This window comes from Cryptomeria japonica, chromosome 10 (genome assembly GCF_030272615.1).
Source record: "Cryptomeria japonica chromosome 10, Sugi_1.0, whole genome shotgun sequence".
Classification (NCBI taxonomy): domain Eukaryota; kingdom Viridiplantae; phylum Streptophyta; class Pinopsida; order Cupressales; family Cupressaceae; genus Cryptomeria; species Cryptomeria japonica.
Genome location: NC_081414.1, coordinates 877,895,984 through 877,907,123, shown reverse-complemented (window position 1 = coordinate 877,907,123; position 11,140 = coordinate 877,895,984). Strand labels below are relative to the sequence as shown.

Genomic DNA, 11,140 nt, shown 5'->3' with positions numbered 1-11,140 from the left:
ATTCATCAAAAGCCTTTTTTGGCTTTGACACTATAGATGTGTAGAGTGTTTGTTATAAATACCATAAAATCTCATTTCCCAGCCAATGTGGGATAATGCACTTCACCTGGGATTGCACTTTTGAAGGTCTTCTGAGTGTTTTTTTAATGGGAGCTTTGCATTTGCTGGAGTTTATAATGCACCTTGCTTCATACCAAACACAGAGAGACTACTGCCAGGGTCGAAATTTTATTTTCCATATACATTAATTTGTTTTAAACTTCTTTCCCCATCCACCATGTCAAGGAGGAGGCTGCCCTGTGCATTTGTTTGCCAAACGCGTGATCTACCATAGCATCTTTTTGCAACATTAAAATCAGGATCAAAATACTTAACCTTAACATCGATGTCTTCTCCAAACTGAATGGCATTGTCAATATGGGACAAGATGTATTGGATGTTGTTCTCTTTTGTGATATCAAGAGGTAAGAAGTTCACCATACTATAGTCATCAATCAGTTCTACCAGTGACCTGTTTAATTTTGCAAAGCGTGGAGCCATGTGTTGATTGAGGTCTGACAGCAACAACCTTGTACTTGGATCAAGAAACTTTTCAATCTCTTTCTTGTTCTTAACAAGATCCATTTTAGTCAGGATATTAACATGAGGCAATTCAAGTTGAATTGTTGCTGAAAGAGATGCCATACAACCACTTATGTACTTCGTTATATCTGAAAGAAACTGCGAATCAAGCAAATATACAGCACAAACATTGTAGTTCCAACGCTTGAGTTGATCAACAAAAGCTCAAAATACAGACACGTGTGAATAAAGCTCTATTTGACCTGGACAGTCAAAAATAAGATAATCATCATCTAAATAACCTTCCAATTGCTCTGCAAACCAATCATCTAGATTCTCCTCAAGGTGTTCCATACAATAGACAAGGCCTTCAGCAGCATCCTTGATGTTAAAATTTTCTAATTTGCCACATTCAAATTTGCATTTGGTGTTGGAGTCTCTCTGCTCTCTCACTGTCCAACTGGCGAATTGCAACTGAGCCAATATTGATATGCCTCGCCATGAAATAAGAACATTTCACCATAAAATTAATTTTATGGGCATGAGCCAAGTCGGGCCCCAAAGTGGGTCGGACTAAAAAAAAAATCGTTTTCATGCAACTGACCTTTGAAATGACTTATGGACCTCAAACATACCTCTGGAAATGATCGGCACCATTATCGGATCACCAGACTGAGTTTTGCAACTTTCAAGCACTTGCGCCACATTTTCGCATTTAATCGCGAAGACGTATTTTTCAAGTTGGTCAAAACACCTTTATGGACCTCACCATCTGACAAGCATGTACTCTGATATACAAGGATAAACTCTACCAAGCGGTTTCTCAAGATGAATCCCGAGCGAAGAGATATTAATTGTCGAAAATGATCAATTGGCTTTGTCGACACTGTGGACCTAATGAAGTCAATGTTCAGGCAACACATGATGCCTTTCTCAAAAATATCAAACAACCTCCGTAGACCCTCAAATTTGAAACACAGGTACCTTGAAGTACATATTAAATATTTGAATTCTCAGTTCAATCAAAAGACTGACTGGGTGCAAATAATGTGCTCGTGAAAATGGCCACTTTAACTGATATAGCAACAAAAGTACGGATAACTTAAAAAGATGGCTCAATAGACCCTTTTAAAAATTGACTAAACGGATTGGCAGGAGATTGCAACTGGAAACATAGCTTTTTTTTATACCAATAATAGCTCGGAACAAACATTTTGACATGACACTCACTAAGGCAACTTTTGCACTTATGCAAAACAGGGCTCCGACTAGGTTCTGAAACAGGGACTTGTCAAAACATTCAAACTGCAAACAATTCGAGCTTGGTAAACTGAGCAAATGGATTCATGAAGACTTGAAATTTTGCATGTTGACTCATATTTATACATACAATTCAATCCATTTTGAAATTATTCATCAAAATCAACAGGGAAAAAAGATATAAACACCCAAAGTAGGCTACTCAATAAAATCTGCATTTGTGCCTAAAATGCACTTTCTACTCACCCCTCGAAATGGGTACCTGGTACACTTATCCAAACTGAATTCTGAAAGTTGCACATCACCGCATAGGCCAAATGAAAGGTGTACAACAAATTTCCAAGCCTTACCCCTTGAAAAACATCTGTCTTCATTTTGCCCTCTCTCTAACTAGGCCATTCAAACTGGCTCATTTGGAAATGCAAAGCAAAAATTTGAATTGGGCCTCTAAACTTGACTCAAATTTAATGAGTCTCAACAGTGGCTCTGATTGGGGATGGTTGATTGCAAGTTCAACACAAGAATCTAGAATCTATGGCTAAGTAGACCATCCAAAAGGGATCAAAAATAGGGCTTCCTTATTCTACCCAAACAACAGGGCACTTTATTGAAAACCACACAACTGAAGCAAAGTGACTCTACAAAATATACAAACATACTTACAACTGATTATAACTGCTCCACTTTCCTTAACATTTACCTTTGTCAAAAATTTGATTTTCATCTCTTGATATCATGATCCAAACAAAGGCACCTTCCAGTAACAACTGAGCATAATTATTATAATCAAACCTTACCATCATACTATTGAAACAACTGGTGTACATGCCTTTTGTCTGATTTTAAACTTTATAGTCACACATTACTTCAACAAAAGTAAAATCATGAGACAAAGCACTATTGAGGCCTTCCCACAAGCTGTCATACCTTTCACTATCCCAATCAATTCTATCTTTTGCAAGGACATCATCATGTTGAACTTCAAAAGTAAAACATTCATTCTCAACACTATAATTCTCATCAGCACATGCCTTATTACCATTTAAATTTATAGAATGAGGGGCATTACTTATTGATTGATACAAACAAGGAACATAAATGTTACAATCTGGATGTGATACTTCACTAGGCTGATCACACTCCTTACTATCCTTGTTCATCAAGCTCAAAACCTCTGCATTCTCAATATCCCATTCATAGAAAAGGAGGCGTACCTCTGGCTGAATCAAATCCTCAGCTAAGTCTTTCTCATTTAGACTTATATCCACTTGAAAAACTTCCATTTGTGGTCTGAAGTAATCATCACACAACCCATGACTCTTATCTTCATCATGAAACATGTCACTGCTACATGGAATAGTATCAGCATTGTGGACTAGTTCATCATTCACAACATCTGGCTGATAAATTATTTCTTCATACAAAGGGTTAGAAACCAAATGGAAAATCCCCTTATGAACATTATGACAATGAAGTGGTTGGTCCGTGTCTATGTCAACATTGAATAGAACATTAGAAAAATTGCTAAAAATACCATCCGCCATATCATCATAATCATCTTCATTAGACAAAGAAGAAATTGAAACTAGGCTGGAACTATCCTCAATGTTCCATGTTTCACAACCACAAATTTTCATCCTATGACCATCATTCTGAAAATCAAGATAATCATATTTATCTTGCCACAATTGATCTTCTTTACCAATAGAACACTCATCATCAGCCAAAGAACAAAGATGAATATTGCTGCCATTTACTTCATCTGATGAGTTTTCAGCATGTTCACTAAAATTTTCTGTCATAAAACCATCTGTTAGATCAGCATGTTGTTCATCAAGTGTACAAGCATTCAATTCATAGTCCTTTTTCGAAGAATCCTCTTCACCATATTGCAGAAGGTCTTCATTAACAACTCTAAGGCTCTCCAACATTTGAACTTTCTTATCCACAACTTCAAGAGCTTGCCTAAGTTCTGCAATCTTCTGGAATTGCATTGCACTTTGTTGTTCCATATGACATTGTTTAAAAATTTGTTCATCAATGTGTGCTACATTTTCATTGCAATCATACATACCATTACAATTTTCTGAATTAACTTTGTGCATAACTTTCAAATTAGAATGATCATCAACATGATTATAAGAAGTGAAATCTGAAGTGAAAACTGAAAATACCTTTACTTCATCCTCAACATAATTGACATTATCAATATTTAAGTGAGGATCAACCATTGTTTGCACGAAACAACTCTGATTTTCATTGAGAATGAAATTGTCATGGTTGCTAGCACAAGTATGAACACCAAAACTCTGAGCATTACTTCTCACTTCACACTTAGTTGCAGCATTACAAACACTATGACAACAGACACTAGTGGATACAAGTCTTTTAGGAATGCCATATTTCAAAATTTTCTCTATGTCCATGGTTGTCACAAATGCCTGATGTAATGTCTTTGGCTCTTTATCCCTCAACCTGTAACTCATCTTACTTCCAAAGGCATCCAAATAAATCACTAAAGACACTTCGTCCTTTAGTTTATACCCTTGTAGGATCTCAGCAAATGCTTTGGAGAATCTGACATTGAAGGCTGGCACTAATTCACCTTCCTCAATTTTGATCTCCATCAATTTCCTCAGTGCATCATTAAAGATTATTCTCTTAGCAAATTGCTCAAGAAAAGATGCAACTAATTCTTCCCATGAGGGAATAGAATCTACTGGCAAAAAGGAGAACCAATCCCTTGCATCCTCTTTCAATGATTGAACAAGTAACTTCATACACACATCTTCTTGACAGATTTCAAATTCTCCCATCAAATCTAAATATATTTTCAAATGTTGACATGCTAATTCAGATCTCTTCCCCCTAAATACTGGCAAATACTTTCTAATTTTCGTGGGTATGGGATTTGGGTAACCTGGAATACCTTCAAAGCTCAAAGAAGGATAATGGTTCATGATGAAACTTCCCCTATTATACGGTTGTGACACTTCACTAGGCATGGTCATATGTGAAAATACACAAGGCTGAAAAACTTCACTACTCATTTCTTCTTGCTTCTACAAATAATTATGCAACCTTGCGTTGAATAATAAAACACTTCAAGCACATATCCTTATTTAAATCTTTTCATAACATTGCTTGACACAAAGCTTTTCAAATTTGCATACTACGGAAGAATATATATGTTGTAACTTCAGCCAAAATAGATATGCAAATAGACTTTTGGGATTCCTCTTTTTCCCTCTTTACTAGTGTTCACTTAATGGGAAAACTACATTACTCATTCAAATTTTCAGAACAAATTGTTGCATTGAAACTTCCGAAAATACATGGGTGTTTGCAACTGTAGGACTTATAGATCTGAAGATTAACTTCACTTTTTAGCACTGTATTTTATCACAGAGTCGCCGCCTCTTGCATAGAGGACATTTTGAACAGCAGGATACCATTCAACACTTATTTAATTCTTTGTTTACTGCTTCAATCTTGCTGCAATAAACACTCTTTCGAGCTATTTAACACTGGTATGAACCACAGAGTTGCCACCCAATAAGGAATTCGGGAAAAGTTTGCATATAGCTGCAAGGACTTCTTACAACTCTCAACAATGAATTTATTGTTACTCCTTTATAAAATATGACATGAAATGACATATCATTCTACAGATCCAGAACAAGGAAAATTCTCTAACTCTGTGCATACACAATGGACAGACTGGTTGGAAATGAAATTGATAGGACAAGGGATACATTCAACTTCTAACCTTATCAATCAAACTTTTGAATCCATAAGTCCCCAGCAGAGTCGCCATTTTTGTTGTTTACCAAAAGTGGTAAACCCAAGTACACCTGCAATCCTTCTATGAGATGGCCAATTTCAGTCTATGAAACACATCAAGGCTTGGACAACATATCATAGGACCCTAATTGATCCTCCTGCACTTCAAGTTCTGCTAGACCTAGGGGGGGACACCCTTTTGATGCATGAAATTAACTCATTTACTCACCATGACAGCATCAATGAAGCAGATAAACCGTTCCACAAGCTCAACAAATTAGATAACACATACAGATTGGCTGGATCTTGTACAAATAATGGGTGAAACAAAGCTTTGGAAGGATAGAACACAAACCCCTAAACATAATGGGAAATAGATTTGCTTTAGAATTGAATTAATCTGAAAACTATCCCCAAATCTGCAAGACCAGTGCCTTGTTCATTGGGCAACAGAGTCACACACAGAACTGCAAATGTGCATCCTAGTCACAAATTGGTTTTCCTTAAATGGTATTCCTGTATTAATACCTTATATTAATGCATTACTCAATCTATTCACAAAATCATCAGATCTGGGACACATATTTCATTTATTCATGACTGATTACAGAGTTTAAAACCTTCCTTGAAGGATACCCACAAGCAATCACACAACCTCCTGGAAATTGACAAATTTCATCCTCTTATGAGATTCAATTCATAACAATGAAATATATACCTAGAGACAACACTATGGGAAATTACTCATGCTTGACATGAGTAAGGTCTGCAACTAGAAAAAACAATTTCTCATCCTGCAATGCAACCTCTATACCCTGAAAAAAAACCAAAGAATTTCACAAATTTGGGTCAAGAAGTTCAGAAAATGGAAACCATGAAAACTAGAGCACTTCCTCCAAAATTATGGAACCCTTACAATTGGAAGAAAATTGGAATAAGAAGGAAGAGGGAAAATATTAGGTATGCATAACACGCTACCAAGTGTCTTTCTTTCTAACTGAATTTCAATCCCTTTCTCTTTCCCATGGAAACTGCTCTCGAAATATCCCATATTTGTTAAAACTAACAGCCTAATTGGATTCCTTATCTTGAGATCTTTCCGGCAATATATAATACTTGCCATTTTGACCAAAAATAGACCTCTAGGCGAATTAATCATTCATGTGGCTCTATCATTTAAATTTTTTAAATTTCTTGTATAGTTTCAACTATACATTTAATTTTAATTTTTCACCCATTTTACATACCCTACGTCCTGCCACGTGGCAACTTGTGATTCATTGATGGGACCCACTGGGCACCACCTGGGATGACACATCATCTCTCTGCCACGTGTCCACCTCATCACTGCCACTGGACTGCTTGGTGGACTGCCACGTCATTGCCATGTGTCTACCACTTGTGCACCACCTTAGCGCCACTGGACAGGACCCACAAGCTGGACCGCCATGTCATCCTGCCACCTGCCTTCGCCATTTCATAGACCTTATTCAGCATGCATCTTTCCTTCGCGAAGTCACGTCGACCGTCAGATCATCTCGAACATGCAGGGTCTTTAACCTTTGTCATTTCACACAATTTTCAGCCTGAGCTTTTCGCCATTTCACAAAGGGTAACCAGTGTGCATCTTCGGCTTGCGAAATCACGCCAACCATCAATTTGCTTGGAACCTGCTCACTGGTTAACTTGCCCTTTGTCTACAAAATTTTGCCCACCTCGAGATACGTGTTTGCATGGGGTCCGCCTTGTTGCTCAGCCAGCCTCCTTGGTCGCCTTGGGAAGCACGCCCACGTGCATGGGGTCTACCTTGGGTGCCCACAGTACCATTCATCAAAAGCCTTTTGTGGCTTTAACACTATAGATGTGTGGAGTGTTTCTTATAAATACCATAAAATCCCATTTCCCAGCCAATGTGGGATAATGCACTTCGCCTGGGACTGCACTTTTGAAGGTCTTCTGAGTGTTTTTTTAATGCGAGCTTTGCATTTGCTAGAGTTTATAATGCACCTTGCTTCATACCAAACACAGAGAGACTTCTGCCAGGGTCGAAATTGTATTTGCCATATACATTAATTTGTTTTAAACTTCTTTCCCCATCCACCAAGTCAGGGAGGAGGCTGCCCTGTGCATTTGTTTGGGAATTAAAACTTGCAAATACCCTCCTACCAACACCACGTCACCTTTTGGAGATGGGAGGGCACCCGAGGGAGGAGAGGATACCAGCTGAAGTTTGGAGCATTTACTTTGTATCTGCCTGCACCTCCTTTGCCAAACACGTGATCTGCCATAGCATCTTTCTGTAGCATTAAAATCAGGATCAAAATCCTTAACCTTAACATCGACATCTTCTCCAAACTGAATGGTATTGTCAATATGGGACAAGATGTATTGTATGTTGTTCTCTTTTATGATATCAAGAGGTAAGAATTTCACCATACTATAGTCATCAATCAGTTCTGCCAGTGACCTGTTTAATTTTGCAAAGCGTGGAGCCATGTGTTGATTGAGGTCTGACAACAACAACCTTGTATCTGGATCAAGAACTTTTCAATCTCTTTCTTGTTCTTAACAAGATCCATTTTAGTCAGGATATTAACATGAGGCAATTCAAGTTGAATCGTTGTTGAAAGAGATGTCATACAACCACTTAGGTACTTTGTTATATCTGAAAGAAACTGCGAATCAAGCAAATATACAGCACAAACATTGTAGTTCCAACGCTTGAGTTGATCAACAAAAGCTCAAAATACAAAAATGTGTGAATAAATCTCTATTTGACCTGGACAGTCAAAAATAAGATAATCATCATCTAAATAACCTTCCAATTGCTCTGCAAACCAATCATCTAGATTCTCCTCAAGGTGTTCCATACAATAGACAAGGCCTTCAGCAGCATCCTTGATGTTAAAATTTTCTAATTTGCCACATTCAAATTTGCATTTGGTGTTGGAGTCTCTCTGCTCTCTCACTGTCCAACTGGCGAATTGCAACTGAACCAATATTGATATGCCTCGCCATGAAATAAGAACATTTCACCATAAAATTAATTTTATGGGCATGAGCCAAGTCGGGCCCCAAAGTGGGTCGGACTAAAAAAAAATTCGTTTTCATGCAACTGACCTTTGAAATGACTTACGGACCTCAAACATACCTCTGGAAACAATCGGCACCATTATCGGATCACCAGACCGAGTTTTGCAACTTTCAGGCACTTGCGCCACATTTTTCACATTTAATCGCGAAGACGTATTTTTCAAGTTGGTCAAAACACCTTTCTGGACCTCGCCATCTAATAGGCGTGTACTCTGATATACAAGGATGAACTCCGCCAAGCAGTTTCTCAAGATGAATCCCGAGCGAAGAGATATTAATTATCGAAAATGACCAACTGGCTTTGTCGACACTGCAAACCTGATGAAGTCAATGTTGAAGCAACACATGATGCCTTTCTCAAAAATATCAAACGACCTCCGTAGACCCTCAAATTTGAAACACAGGTACCTTGAAGTACATATTAAATCTTTCAATTCTCAGTTCAATCAAAAGACTGACTGGGTGCAAATAATGTGCTCATGAAAATGGCCACTTTAACTGATATAGCAACAAAAGTAGGGATAACTGAAAAAGATGGCTCAATAGACCCTTTTGAAAACTGACTAAACAGATTGGTAGGAGCTTGAAACTGGAAACATAGCTTGTTATTTATACCAATAATAGCCCGGAACAAACATTTTGACATGACACTCACTGAGGCAACTTTTGCACTTATGCAAAACAGGGCTCCAACTAGGTTCTGAAACAGGGACTTGTCAAAACATTCAAACTGCAAATAGTTCGAGTTTGGTAAACTGAGCAAATGGATTCATGAAGACTTGAAAATTTTGCATGTTGACTCATATTTATACATAGAATTCAATCCATTTTGAAATTATTCATGACAATCAACAGGGCAAAAGATATAAACACCCAAAGTAGGCTACTCAATAAAATCTGCATTTGTGCCTAAAATGCACTTTCAGCTTACCCCTCGAAATGGGTACCTGGTACACTTATCCAAACTGAATTCTGAAAGTTGTACATCACTGCATAGGCCAAATGAAAGGTGTACAACAATTTTCCAAGCCTTACCCCTTGAAAAACAACTGTCTCCATTTTGCCCTCTCTCTAACTAGGCCATTCAAACCGACTCATTTGGAAATGCAAAGCAAAAATTTGAATTGGGCCTCTAAACTTGACTCAAATTTAATGAGTCCCAACATGGAGTGCTCAAACTAGGGGATACAAAGTAATGAAATGACTTATCTGCAATACACTTGAATGTTGATTGAAGACACCATTTGGAGATCAATTCACTATCTCAAGAAGGTTCGCTTCCCTTTGTATCTAGTTTGTTGTCCTCTGAATAAGGTTTGTTGTCCTCTGAATAAGGTTCATTATCCTCAAGGTGGAGTTTGTTGTTTCCAGAAAGCAGTTCGCTGAGCATAGAAGATGATTCGTTGTTGATAAGAATGTATTCACTGATGACTGCATGGATTCGCTGATTACTATTGAATTAATGTATTCTGTGATTATCGCTGAAGGAGATCACTGTGTGGAATGAATGTGTAATAAGCTTGAATGATGCTTTGTATATATATGTGACATAGCCTCCCAATTTACCTAGGTCGGCTTTATTGTTTTGGTGCCAAGAATAGGATCAAACCTATGCATTACAAGTTACATTCATATAGGTCTTGTCCAACACAATTGCAAGTTACATATAGGTCTTTCTTAATTACAAGTTACATTCAATAGGTCTTGCCATATCCACAAGTTACATTATATAGGTCTTGCCCTATCCACAAGTTACATTATATAGATCTTGCCCTGTCCACAAGTTACATTATATAGGTCTTGCCCAATATTCATAGTAAGCTATAATTACATGCAATATGAACTTAGCTATAATTTCAACAGTATTTAGATAATAGGTTGTAGGATATAAGATTTATGATATAACATGTAAGATTGATGGTACATAGTTTAGGGAACAAAGGGTTGAGGGTAGTGGTTGTATTGATTCCTCTCTCTCTCTCTCTCTCTCTCTCTCTCTCTCTCTCTCTCTCTCTCTCTCTCTCTCTCTCTCTCTCTCTATCTCTCTCTCCATGAACCAAGGTCTATCCCTCCCTCACTATCTCCCCCTTGCTTACCCTCATATATATCTTCCTCCCATACTCTCTCATACTCTCTCTCTTTCTCTCCCCTCTTTCTATTGTCTAGCACATCACCTCTTCCTCCCAACCTCTCTCTCCCTCTCTTTCCTTTCTAGGTTTCTCCCTCCTCTCTCCACCTCTATACCACTCCATCTATGTCTCATTAGGCACCTCTCTATATGCTCCTGTATGTATATCTCCCCTCTCTCTCCCATCTAGGCATAGGGTATAGTATACAAGATTGATGGAATATTGTTTAGGGTAGATAGGGTTAAGGGTAGCATGGAGGTATTTAGTTCGGTTGGCTATAATTGTCTTTTCAAGTGTTGGGTCCTACTCGACAA

General features: G+C 37.9%; 2 pseudogenes; both read right to left on the bottom strand.

The window, feature by feature from the left end:
- Positions 1-228: 228 nt before the first annotated feature.
- LOC131028981 (GPN-loop GTPase 3-like) lies at positions 229-3,104 on the bottom strand (annotated as a pseudogene).
- Positions 3,105-6,344: 3,240 nt separating this feature from the next.
- On the bottom strand, positions 6,345-8,777 carry LOC131028980 (uncharacterized; annotated as a pseudogene).
- Between the last annotated feature and the right edge of the window lie 2,363 nt (positions 8,778-11,140).